The sequence below is a fragment of the Engystomops pustulosus genome, chromosome 4 (assembly GCF_040894005.1).
Source record: "Engystomops pustulosus chromosome 4, aEngPut4.maternal, whole genome shotgun sequence".
In the NCBI taxonomy this organism is placed as follows: Eukaryota; Metazoa; Chordata; class Amphibia; order Anura; family Leptodactylidae; genus Engystomops; species Engystomops pustulosus.
This window is the reverse complement of record NC_092414.1, coordinates 152751600-152765642: the sequence shown is the minus strand read 5'-3', so window position 1 is coordinate 152765642 and position 14043 is coordinate 152751600. Positions and strand designations below refer to the sequence as shown.

Genomic DNA, 14043 nt, shown 5'->3' with positions numbered 1-14043 from the left:
GTACATAACACATAGTGATCCGTCTTCATCCGGTATGGAACACGTATAGCACAAGGAGAAGACGGCTTTTGCATAGCAACAGGCATTTACAGAACAGGGCAGGGGAAGCTTTCAAGGGAGATTTTTAATAAAAGCACACACAACCCCCTAATAACATTTATTGCAAAAATATTTTAACATGTTCCGTGCCAAGGATGTATCTCCTCTTTCATAAGAAAATAAATTTATGTTTATAGATGCCAGAGAACCAGAGATAGTTATGTTTAAAGTGATAATTTCAGGTGTGATTTTTTATATAAAAAAAATCACTCCCGACGGATCACCGGCAGACTTCATCATATGAAAGAGAAGATTTATCTCTTTTAGAGGAAACAAGTGAGATTCTAGGTGCCAGGGATCCACAGTTATAGCCCTCTGAATTTTGCCCTGCCCCCTGCAGGGAGAAGCTTCTTGCAGCTCACAGATTAAGTAAATATTGACTTTATCTGTTGCTATATTTTGATAAGGCATAACAACAACTGATGTTATCAACCCTCTCCTACCAGAACAATCTGAGAGCACATATGACAATAATTTTTTTAAAGAGAACCATGCAAAATAACCCCCTAAACTAAATATATTTTCATAAACTGCCATTAGAGAGCATTGCCTCTATCCCTTCATTGTCCATCTACATGCCTGTAAACCTAAGCAATGAGGTCCTAAAGCTGTATGCAAATGACCTGCTAAATGTCCAATGAAGCATTAGCATATTCAAGCTGTCCACCTTATTCATGAGTGGGAGGCACAGCCACACCCCCAGTGCATGACTGACAGCCTGTATAATGGAGTGAGGCTGTATAATGATGTGCTTCCTGGTGCTGGTGGCCACGCCCCCTGTGTGTGCATGTGTGTGTGTGTATAGGAGAGATACAGCAGCTCCAGGCAGCCATGTTACAGCAGAACATGTCAGATTCATGTGTAGCTGATGTCTGTGTCTCTCACCTGTATATTAGGAGGATGCAGCACACACACTAGCAATACTTTACTATACATTACACACAGACATGAGCAGGGGGAGGAGAGGGGAGGGGTGACAGCGGTGACATCACTGCCTCTGACCATGTGACCAGCCTCATTTACATGATAAAAAAAATAGATGATTTTACAATGAATAATTTATGAAATAACTAGATAAAGGCTGGGATGGAATCCTTGTGAGCTGCTACAACAGGTAGTAGTGACAGGACAAGTGACACAGACCTGATGACAGGTGTCCTTTAAAGTATTCTACGCCTAATGTGGCTACATATTAACGCTGCAACCTAGAACCTGTCCAAAAGTTTATATGTAACGAAAAACACACACACACATTCCTGAATAAAGTTTTCATTTTACTCCATCATCCAATATTTATACCTATGTTATGACATTCTTACTTATGAACCGCAGAAGTTTTCGTAAATGCGCTTATAACATAACAGCACACATATTACAACCATCTAAAACAGGGGTCAGGAACCTTTTTGGCCGAGAGAGCCATAAGAGCCACATATTTTAAAATATAATTCTGTGAGAGTCGTACAATATGTTTATACAGTATATAGCCAGTCATTCCCCCCAGTATACAGCCAGACAGTTCCCCCAGTATATAGCCAGACAGCCCCCCCCCCAGTATATAGCTAGATAGCCCCCCAGTATATAGCCAGCGTGCCCATCCAGTATATAGCCAGCGTGCCCACCCAGTATATAGCCAGCGTGCCCACCCAGTATACAGCCATCAAGCCCCGCCATTATATGGCCAGCCAGCCACCCCCCCTGTATACGGCCAGCCAGCCCCTCCCCTGTATACAGACAGCCCCTCTATTGTATACAGCCAGTCACCCACAATAAAAAAAAAACTTACTCACCTTTCCAAAGCTCACCTGCAGCTTCACTACCACCAGCCAGACTGCATCAAGCAGCGGAGCTGTGGGGGAGCATCAGAAAGTTGAGTACATTGTTTTCAATTTTCCCACCGGCCCCTAACAAGTTGGCCCACCGGGAATTCTCCAGGTGGGTCTTAGGAGCCCTATCTGCGAGCCAGATGCGGCCATCAAAAGAGCCACATCTGGCTCGCGAGCCATAAGTTCCCAACCCCTGATCTAAAAGTATTTTTGTTTCCTCATCAGCTTGGTTTATGGATATATAATTCTTTATTTGGGTTATGGTTGTGTAAGGGAGTACAATAATATATCTTTGTGAAGCTCAGTGTAATTTTCTGCAACAAGTTGGAGCACCCTGAGGATTTAACGTTCACTTTGCATATTTTGGTGCATATATACATGTGTTGCATGTATGAATTCTTCATGTCTTACTGTTCTTAGGAAAGTAGATTTTCTTTATATAATTTTCATGTTGGTGGTACAGGATTCCAGACAAATGCAATTGCCAGGTTTTAGGGGTGCCTTTACTTTTTAATCTGTTTAATTGCTATATTTTGTAGCTTGTGATGGTGTTAACATTTCTAGCTCAAAAGCATTTTATCACTGTTTGCTGCAAACTTGTATGCAGGTGGTAATATGTATGAAATAAGAAGTTATTTTTGTATACATGGTAGATTGTGATTTCAGAAAAATTGTGATTTTGACAGAATAGTAAATTTTTACTTTGTGTATTACCATATAAACTCAAGTATAAACCAAGCTTTTAAGCACATTTTTTGTGCTGCAATAGCCCAACTTGGCTAATACTCGCATATATACATACGCATAGAGCACATTAGTATTCACCTCCAGTTCTCACCCTTGGCGCCAGCAACCGGTAACATGCCGCATCATAGTGTGTGCATGTGGGCATAGAGCATAGACAACGTTTGCCCACACTGCTAGAAAGCCGTAAGATGCCGTAAGAAGATAACTCGCTGGGAGAAAATGACGCCAGAGGTGAAAGAAGAAGGGGAGTACTACGTTTTTTATTTTATTATTTTACTTATTTTTCTGTGGGACTTATTTTTTTAAGTGGATGGTGTAGAATTATGCTATATCCTTTTCCAGAACAGGTGCAGGTTATAGAGCAGGTACTGTGTAGGAACGCTCCACGACAGCCCACTCCGCCACGACAGCCCTTTCACGCTCACTTGGGCACAGAAAACCAGTGTACAAGCCGTGATAAATTTCCCATTATATGTCTATGCATGCTTGCAGGCATGTGTGTACGTATACAGATTTTCTGTCAGTGTATTGCATTTTTGTGTTTTTGTAGTGATAATATTCATGGAGTGTGTTACTCAATGTATAGACGTTTGTGTAATTGGAAAGCTGATCATATACGGACAACATGTTGAAGTGCATGCATGTAAGCTTGTGGCCTTGTGTGTACATCCATGTAACTTGCTAGTGTGCAAGTAAGGCTATATTCACACTGACGTATGGGGGACGTATATACGGCCAACGTATATACGGCTGATATACGTCCCCCATAGACGGCAATGGTCGCACGGTGCCCTACGGGAGTGGTACGGTGCAGCTCAAGTTCCGCTCCGTACCCCGAAAAAAGATAGCTTCCTCACCTCCTCCTCCTCCTCTCCCCGTGCACTTCCGTTGCCCGGTACGGTACGGGCGTGCAACGGCAGTGTGAATATAGCCTAAGTGTGACCACGCATGTGCAGATTGTATACAGTAGAGAGGCCATGTATGTGCAGATTGTATACAGTAGATTTAATTCCAACTCTAAAATACAGCCCCATGTAAATATATACTTACTGTCCCTTCAGCACATAACATGCAACTCCATGTAAATGTATCCTTTTTGTCCCTCCCACCTGCTAACATGCAATCCCATGTAAATGACATAACTCTCCCGCCTTCCACTCCCTCTGCACACCCAGTCCTCTCCTGCCTCATATACCTTCACTTTTTTTGTCCATTAACTGACCCTTCTGCCGATTTCTCACCTGACTGTCTGAATTGACCTGTCTCAGGCTTCTCTTCTCCTTGCCGATGGGTCCATCCCCCTAATCTACATCCATGATATCAAACCTTCTGAGAGCAACCAGCTACAGCCAAACATAAGTGATGATCACATGACCTGCCCAGGCAGTTGCAGGACATGTGATGTGGACATGTGACCATCCCAGCCTTCTTCTGTCTTGTACAAGCTACAGTAGGAGAAAGGTAGTACCATTTTTTTTCATTACAATATATGTCCACAGCATTTTTTTGCTAAAGTGAGCTAAATTTAAAATAACTTATTATATATGAACTTATATTTTAATATTAATTATGCTTATTCTTGGAAAACTCCGTTAAAAACTAAAATAAGGACATAATTGCCTTGTGTTTAGATGCCGATCAGGTTGGGAAATGTTTACAATAATAATCTCATTCTAATCACATCCACTTATTTCCTGGCTATAACCCTGGAGATAAGTTGCAAAATGAAAAAAAAAAAAAAATGCATCTCTAAACCAAAAGAAGATTCTAACAGCATCCAAAGGTTTTAAATCCTATGTGACGATGAATAACAAGGTCAAAACACTAAAGAGGCGATTCTTCACATTTTTTACCCTTTTTTTTTCTTAAAAAAAACATGGTAATCACCAAATGCATGGAAGCATGGAAAAATACAGACGTTTCAAAGTGCATTCAAGGGGTTTACCTGCATATGGTCATTCTGAATTTTTTAGTGTAAAACTGGCCCAGAAACAGTACATTGCTCCCTTCCATTTCATGGATTTTCAGTTCCTCATATGAAATATCCTGTGCCTGCTTGTTGATGTCCATCGTGAAAGTGCAGAAACAATGGGCCAGTGAAGAGAAAACTGGTAAATCATGCGTCCCTTTATTGTATACAGTGTAAAAATGGGTTTAAGTTAATCACAGGCTTGTTCTTCCTGTGTTATCTATGGATAGAACATGGGTTTGGAAATCAAGTTCAGCAATGCGACCTGGGCGTACTGCTGGCCCAACATCTAATCCAGCAAACTGATGTCCCTTGCTAATAGCCATGGCCATAATTGCCATGTAACCATGCGTTCGGCTAGTTTTAAAGGAAACCTGTCACCAGGAGACCCATTTTTAGGACTCCCCCAGTCCCCACAAAGCCTAGTACATACACTGCCAAAGTGTTTTTGCATAAAAAATAGGTTTCACAGAAAAAAAGATATTTTATATTGTACCTTTCATTAGCATCTGCTGTGTGACTAGGCAGTTGACAATTAGGAGGGGCTGGAAAGGAGCAATTTCCCCCCACGTGACCTTTTCAAATATATGAATAACTCCCCACACTCGGGATTGGCTGTAGAGGAGCAGGGGGCGTCGCTAAGCCAAGTGATGGGTGTTTTCATATATTTGAAAAGGTCACATGGAGAAGCAATTTCCCTAAGGTGGGGGGGAACTGCTCCTTTCCAGCCCCTCCCAATTGGCAACTGCCTAGTCACACAGCACATGCTAATGAAAGGTACAATATAACATATCTTTTTTTCTGTAAAACCAATTTTTTTTATACAAAAACACTTTGGCAGAGTATGTACTATGCTGGGGGAGTGCTAAAAATGGGTCTCCGGGTGACAGGTTCCCTTTAAAGCATTTTCATTATTGCTAGAAGTTTAAGCAGCTCTGTTAACATTGGGACCAGAGATCGCGATAACGCCTCTACAAGCGTCTATGACGCTTGTAAAGGCTGATTTACCCCTCCAAAAAACCGCCAAGCGTATAAATACGCTTGGTGGTTATCTGCCCGCTGGGTGCTTGGCTGCCGGCGCTTGCTGCCCAGGATCGCAGCTCACGCCCGCAACACTCGGCAACACCCACAATATAGTGCCGTCCCTCCTCTCCTGCCGAGCTATCTTGCTTTCCGATGGAAAGTCATGTGACCGGAGCACAGGTCACATGACGTTCTACATCGGCCGCGGGCTGAAACAGTGAGTAGCTTCGCCCCCCCATGGCCGTGTGCGATCGTGCACTCAGAGCTATGAACAAGATTGGGCTGTCTATGTGACAGACCAATCTTGTAGCCAGAGCAGCCCCTGTATAAAGCGAGTCTGCAGGTAAGGTGCTATTATATGCATCCTCTCTGCATGACTCTGTATACAGATCACTGATAACCGTGATCCAATGGACTGTTACCATTAGGTCACTGTTATCTGTGATCTATATATAAGTTTAGCAGGGAACACATGCGACCTTGTAAAAAAAATTAAAAAACCCAAAAATGACATTAAAAGTAAAAATTAAACAGTTTAAAAAAGCGTTATGCCCCAATCCCCCCACAAAAATTAAATACGTTTAGCGGTGTCTGCCCCAGACCACTCTGTAGGGGTTTGGGGCAGGCATCAGCCAGATCTATGGGGGAGGGGGTCCTGGGGGTGGAGTGTCTGCGGCCAACGTCAGCTCTGGCCCGCTGTGTGGGTGGGGTCTGGGGCTCAGCGTTAGCCCTGGCCCGCTGTGTGGGTGGGGTCTGGGGCTCAGCGTTAGCCCTGGCCCGCTGTGTGGGTGGTGGTGGGGGTCTGGGGCCAGCGTCAGCCCTGGCCCACTTTGTGGGGGGGGGGGGGGTCTGGGGCCGGCGTCTGCTCTGGCCCTCTCTGTGGGTGGGGTCTGGGGCTTAGTGTCAGCGCAGGGCCGCTCTTTGGGTGGTGGTGGGGTCTGGGGCCAGCGTCAGCCCTGGCCCGCTCTGTGGGTGGAGGGGTCTTGGGTTGGCGTCAGCTCTGGCCCGCTCTGTGGGTGATGGTAGGGGTCTTGGGCGGGCGTCAGCTCTGGCCCTTTCTGTGGGTGGGGTCTGGGGCGCAGCGTCAGCCCTGGCTAACTCTGTGGGTGGTTGGGGGTCTGGGGCTGGCGTCGGCCCCAAATAGTACTATAATTGTCCCAAGAAGCTACAAAAACAGGGGCTGTAACAATTTTTCTTCTATAAATAGACATCTATAATAATAATAATAATAATAATAATAATAATCTTTATTTATGTAGCACTTTACAAATCATAGGGGACATATACAAATAAAATAAGACAGTACAGGGTAAAAACATAGTCATATGGAACAAAAGTCTATTAACACTATATACGACTAGGAGTTATATATTTGTATTACTGAATATTTCATACTCCTCCTCGGCTGAGATTACTCCTCAAAAATGGTGAGAGGAGTATTATTACCCTTATGGAAAAATGTTAGTGCGACCTCTGATTGGGACACAGCTGCTAAGGCCGGGTTCAAAATGCCACATGTGCTGCCGGCCTTACACTTGAAGAAAAATGCTTGCAAAGAAGCTATTTGAATGGTAACATGTAAAAATGCACACGTTTCTCAGACGAGTTTAACCGGTTAAGGACCATGCCCTTTTTTGTTTTTTCATTTCCATTTTTCACTCCCCACCTTCAAAAATCTATAACTTTTTTATTTTTACACTTAACGAGCTTTGTGATGTTTTCTGCGTAAAACAATTTGCACATCACACTGATGGTATTGAATATTCCCTGCCGTGTACTGGGAAGCGGGAAAGAAATTCCAAATGCAGTGAAAAAACGCATTTGCGCCGTTTTCTTGTGGGCTTGGATTTTACGGCTTTAACTGTGCGCCCAAAATTACATGTCTAATTTATTCTTTGGGTCGGTACGATTACGGGGACACCAAATTTGTATAGGTTTTATAATGTTTTTATACATTTACAAAAATGAAAACCTGTACAAATGTTTTTTTCCAACTTCTGGCACTAATAACTTTTTCATACTTTATTATACGGAGCTGTGGGTGGTGTCATTTTGTGCAACTTTTGATGACGTTTTCAATTATATCATTTTTAGGACTATACAACCTTTTGATCACTTTTATTGATTTTTTTATATTTTTCAAAATGGCAAAAGAGTGGCATCTTTGGGCGCTATTTTCCATTACGGGGTTAAATGCAGTGAAAAAACATATTTTGATAGATTTTTTTGGACGCGGCGATACCTAATGATTTTTACTGTATATTTATTAGATTAGAATTTTTAGTTTTTTTTAATAAACTTTTAAAAATTTTTCTTTTAACTATTTTTCATACTCCCTAGGGTACATTAACCCTAGATTATCTGATCGATCCTACCATATATGGGGATTTTCCTCATATCAGCACATTGTAATGAGGGAGTTAAAACGAGACAGCCTTGGATCTTCGGAAGACCCGAGGCTTTCATGGCGACGGATCGCCGCTCCCCAATGATGTCACAGAGACCGACGATGGCAAGATGACAGGATAACACCCGCGATCGGTGCTAGCAATATGAAGCAAAGACTTACCAGCTATGGAGAGGGCTCAGCCCATGAGCCCTCTCCATGCACCGGGACCCGACACACCCCAGGAATACACGGCGGACGGGGACCGTTTAAAAACACATCCAAAAATGCTACATGTGAATGCATCTTCACCTGCACACGTATCACGAAGGCCCATAGTAGTACACTGCTGCATGTGCAATAAACCTTAGGCTATCTGCCTTGGTTTCAAGACTTTTTTCCTAGAAAATATTTGCCCTGTAAATACTCGCACAGATCTTGAGGTTTTTTACAATAGTAACACACAAAGGTTGCATTAACACCTGTACAGGCAATTTTACTATTGCACATGAACTTATGCTCAGCCGCATGGTGCCCAGCTATTCATACAATGGTATGAATGGTATACTGGTACGTTTGTGATCACCCTACCATGGCCGAGCGCCATAGGCGTCTATGGGGACAAATATCCAGCTGGATATCGGTCCCTCACACAAGATTTTTCACTGTATTTGCAGGACAGAACTGCAGTTGCAGCTCCTGACATATCCTCTCACACAGCCACAGGTGAGGAGACTGAGGAGCTGTGGTGCATTACTACAGCAGCTTCTGCTGATCCGCTCTGTAGGATCCCTTTATGCCCAAGAAGTGGCTGTAATATAAGCAGTGCACAACGCAGCTAATCCCTGACTTTTCACAGGCAATATTTCTGGTGGGTCCTGGAGGGTGGAGCTACCAGAGCCACGCCCCCATGGCCTCCCAATGTAGAGGCTGCATACCTCATAGGATGAACATTAGTGAGTCACCACATGAGTGACAGATCTGTAAAAGGCAGCTGGTCAGGAAGGGTTTTGCATGGAGATACACAAGTTGCTTCTCCCGAGTATAAAGTGTGCCAGAAACCACATAGTTTGATATTTTTGAACATTTCTGAATGTATGAAATTTTGGGCTTGGCTGCAGGATAGCCATATAGAAAATTGTCTGATCCACAGCAAATAACATCAGCAGCATATGACAGGTAGCCTAATGGACATCAACAAGCAGACACAGGCTATTTCATGTGAGAATCTGAAAATTCACAGAAGGAAGCAGCAACATGCTGAAATTATACAAAATACAATGCAGCTTCTGCTAGAGTTTTTAAATGCAGAATATAAGTTCCACTGAGTCTAGGATATGAAGCTTGTTATATATTGTTCACTGATTCCAACCCATCTGTCCCTGAATACAGGCGGACTGCCCATAAGAGAGCAATGCCTCCACACTGCTTCACCTCTCTCTGCCATTCCCACCTAGAGTGATGTCAGAATGAATGGATGGAGTGGCAGAGCCGCCTGCGAGCGTAGAGAGACGAGGCAGAGCCGCCTGCGGGCGTAGAGAGACGTGGCAGAGCCGCCTGCGGGCGTAGAGAGACGTGGCAGAGCCGCCTGCGGGCGTAGAGAGACGTGGCAGAGCCGCCTGCGGGCGTAGAGAGACGTGGCAGAGCCGCCTGCGGGCGTGGAGAGACGTGGCAGAGCCGCCTGCGGGCGTAGAGAGACGTGGCAGAGCCGCCTGCGGGCGTAGAGAGACGTGGCAGAGCCGCCTGCGAGCGTAGAGAGACGTGGCAGAGCCGCCTGCGAGCGTAGAGAGACGTGGCAGAGCCGCCTGCGAGCGTAGAGAGACGTGGCAGAGCCGCCTGCGAGCGTAGAGAGACGTGGCAGAGCCGCCTGCGAGCGTAGAGAGACGTGGCAGAGCCGCCTGCAAGTGTATACATTTTTTTTAAATTGGTGTCAAATATATTTTTCCCTTTTCTGGATGACTAAACCTCGGTTGTGTCTTAAAGTATGTTGCATTTTATAGTCCGAACAATACAGTGCTATAAATTTTGTACTCTTCTTTGACTAAAAAAAAAAAAAAAAACAACAACATCCTTTGAGGAGTATTTTGACTAAAAAATTTGCAACCTCTTAATGCACAAGATTTGAGGCATTAGATGTAGAAATAATTAATTTTAGAGTGTCTTCGGAGCTCTATAAAAGTCATTTGCGCGTCAGATTTATATAAATTACTTAGGGTGTGGTCACGGGTGGCGCTTGTTGGTTACTGATCACATGCGTTTCCATGGAAACCTTCATAAGAAGTAGTTCCAGCTCACAAGAAGCACAGGACCAAACCTTTCATAAGCATAACAATCCCAAACGAACAAAAAGATCCAGTTCTCTTGCTTCAAAAGTTATTTGTCTTCATTTGTATTGTATTCATATTGCATCACGTGGGTTACAACTAAGCGACGCGTTTCTGAAACCCTCCGGTGTCTCATGATGAAAAATACCAGAGGGTGTCAGAAACGAGTTTCTTAGTTGTAACCCACATGATTTCCTTGCTGCAATATGAATAAAGACCCATAACTTTTAAAGCAAGAGAGCTTGATCTATTAGTTTGTTTGGTTTCCAGGAAACCGCATATGCAATTGCCCCCCCCCCCGGAGTGCTTAAGGTCCCCCCGAGTGCACCCTTGGAAAGTTTTATATGAGATCATACTAACGTTAATGTCTGTAGTGGGTATTGAGTATGCAACTTTCTAACCACAAAGCTGCTACTAAAAAAAAAAAAAAAAAAAAGTGCACATTTGGCACAATTAGGTCCTACGTTTTTCCTGCAAATTCCAAATATGAATTTACATGACGATACGTGAGTAATTGTCTGAACTAAAAAGTCAGTTGGGTCGAAAATTTGGTGCATATTAGAGATGAGCGAGTATTTTGCCTGCTCGAGATCGAGCATTTACTTAACGAAACACAGTGAAGAACAGTGAAGATTACCATGAAAACATTGAACACAGGATCATTTAAGTGAAGAACACATTGCAGATGTTCCGAACATCTGCTAACGTATCCGAAGACACGAGCGCCGAACGGTGGAGGAGGGGAGCGGGGTCTGGAGCGAAACGTAGAGGGCATGGAGAAGAGGAGCGGGGACTGAAGTGGAGGCTGGAGCGGAGCGGGCTGGAGCAGGAAGAACACATTGCAGATGTTCCGTACATCTTCTAACTTCTCCAAAGACACGCGTGCCGAACAGTGTTCTTCACAATAGTATGTGAAGAACAATATGTGTGAAGAACACATTGCAGATGTATGGAAACATTGTTCTTCACATACTACTGTGAAGAACACTGTTCTACACGCGTGTATTCGGGATAAGTTAGCAGATGTACGGAACATCTGCAATGTGTTCTTCACTGTGTTCTTTCAATGTGTTCTTTCAGTGAAAAATGCTCAAGTCTTCCATTAACTTCAATGGGGTTCGTTATTCGATTCGAGCATCGGGAAAAGTTTGACCCGAGTAACGAGTACTCGAGCATTTTAGTGCTCGCTCAACTCTAGTGCAGATGTGACAATTGTTAGACATTTTGAAGACAGAAAATGAAAGGAACTGAAATAAACTTCCCCCCACAAACAGTAAGTATAATAAATAGTCAGATGTTACTCCTCAGGCCTGGTAATAAGTGGCAAATAAGAATCACAAATGACAAGTCTGCAAGTAATGGTTTTTCATATTTTATTTGAACTGTTCCCAAAAAACATGGCTTTGTCCCCAAAGCAACTTCTTGGAACTTCTTTTATAGGTAGTTGCTTTTGGCAACAAGGGAAATTAACTTTTTTTTGGTTTGACACCAATACAGAAATCTCCAAGTATATCATGACTGGCAGGTTAGTTCTGCATGTGCCCTGGAGTTAGTGATGGCATACTGTAATATCCTCTCTATCCAATACACCAGATTATAGTTCCTGTAGTTGAGAGTTAACATCAGTAAATGTTAGGCTGCCCCTTTTCCATACGTTTTGTGGCACAAGGCCACCTCTCGTCCTCAGCCTGGTCCTGACTATGTTACTGGAGAGGGAAGGATTGCACATTGCTACTACTATTACTTACAGTGGCTGCATTCCACTCCTCATCCTCCAATTGTGTGGCATTAGCTATGAGGGCAAACATCGGGCACCAGCAACACACGTAGCGCAAATGTATTTAAAGGAGTATTCCCTTCTCAGCATTTACATTTAATTTAACTGTACATACATTTCTTTAACTGAATGTTAATTATGAAAAGTAGCTGTGCAAACATAACTTCCCATAAATATATAAGGCCCATTTCAAATGAAAGACACTTGTTCTTGGATACGACCACCATTGCTGCAGTGATTACGCAAAGAAACAAATAGTTTTTGCATGTTATTGCACGTCCCACAGCCGTCCTGTGGTAATAAACGCTGAAGCCAGGTGCTCAGTCAGGGCTCAATAGTGCATCCCTTGCCACTGCTGGTAGAGTTTGGTGGTGGCCGTATCCAAGGTTAACATAATTTAATTCATAGGAAGTTATTTTCACATAGGTACAACATTTTAATAACATGCAAATGAAGAAATGTGTATCTATGGAAGATGAAGTAAATAAAGTGTAAATGCCTAGATGAGAATACCACTTTAATGACAGGAAAGTTGTCTATGCGATGTTTAATATTTAGAGGTAAGCTCACCTGTTCCCTGGACATATTGCCGTATTGGTGGCCGAATAGCAAATTCGGCAAATTGATGTCCCTAGCAACCAGCCATGGCGAGTAGCTTGGCAATTTGGATAGGCAGATCGGCCGCCAATCTGGCAATATATATGCGGGTTACGCGGTGGAATGTAAAACGTCGGGACATCTCTATTAATAATCTCTCTAAGGACACACATAGAGCTCTGCAACAACTAACAAGGCGCAGCAAAGATGGAAGCCATCAATAGCTGGTTGGCATACCCCCCCCCCCCCTCTTGCCCCTGACCGTGTGGCAACAGATAGAGGTGCTAGCAGGACAAAATTTACCAGGGAAGCTGTGGCTGGCGGCAGGGCACAATGAACTGGGCAGGTATGTAGCCAACGCTATGACAAGCTGCGCCATGAGTGTGTGAGGTGAATGCTGGGTATCAGTAGGTCGGGCGAGGATGCTGTGTGCTGGAGCGGCGCAGGCTGAGTACATGCGAGGGACCCCCCAGCCATTACACATAGGGAGACACATAGCAGTGCAGCCCCCTGTATTATTATTTACACAGGGTAGGATAGGGTTAAGTCCTTTGTCTCACCCCATTCTTATACTGGAGTACACTGATTGGGTGAACTTACCTGTGTTATGGTGAAGTGGTTTGGGCCGCTTCTAGAAGGTTCTTGTTACTGGGCAAAGAACAGTAGGCACGGTGGTGATTGGTGGCTGCCAAACAGGCGGGAGCTGGAGTCGCTATATATTTCAGATGTGTCCTCGTCCGGCCGAGAACAGTGTCACAGCAGCATCATGGAGGAGCTGGAGCGCCAGCTGATGGAGAGAGCAGAGGCCAGAGGAGCTGAAGCTGTGGCTGAGGAAGTGCCTGGCTGAGAGCAGCGACGGGAACCTCATTGATGACGACACCGGACGCGCCGGAAGGAGAACTGCGAGAAGATGGAGAGCAGGAAGAGGATCTCCCGTGCCGGGGCTGACAGCCGCTGCTACCAGGGAGACTTCTGCCCGGGTGGCTGCGGGTCAGGCAGCAAGAAGAGCAGGCCGGGGGCAGGAGGAAGGGGAGGAGGTGTTACCAGAGCAGGTCAGGCAGAGAGGGAGGTGATCGCAGCAGCAGGGAGGGGGCCGGGTATCACCAGTGAGGAGCACAGCCGCACACTCCAGCAGGAAGGCTGAGAGTAACTCTTTAACTACCAGTGCTGAGTAGTTTAATATGATGCCTCTTTTTTTGAAGCTATTTTCAGAATTTATGAGCAAATCCTTGGCACAGCTGAGGTCTGGGTTCATACTGCAGCGCTTGCTAGTCCTTCTAATGTTATTCCATTCC

The 14043-nt window shown here is 44.4% G+C and overlaps 1 protein-coding gene across 3 annotated transcripts in view; it reads right to left on the bottom strand.

The window, feature by feature from the left end:
• Nucleotides 1-13825, bottom strand: part of ZNF280D (zinc finger protein 280D) — a 53432-nt gene extending 39607 nt beyond the window's left edge. Inside the window, exon 1 of one of the 3 annotated variants that reach the window (XR_011854990.1) lies at nt 13349-13824. The gene's annotated coding sequence lies outside the window, so the exon portion shown is untranslated. Of the gene's footprint in view, nt 1-13348 lie in introns of all 3 variants that reach the window. The other 2 variants (XM_072148147.1, XM_072148146.1) reach the window with 2 other exon arrangements.
• Between the last annotated feature and the right edge of the window lie 218 nt (nt 13826-14043).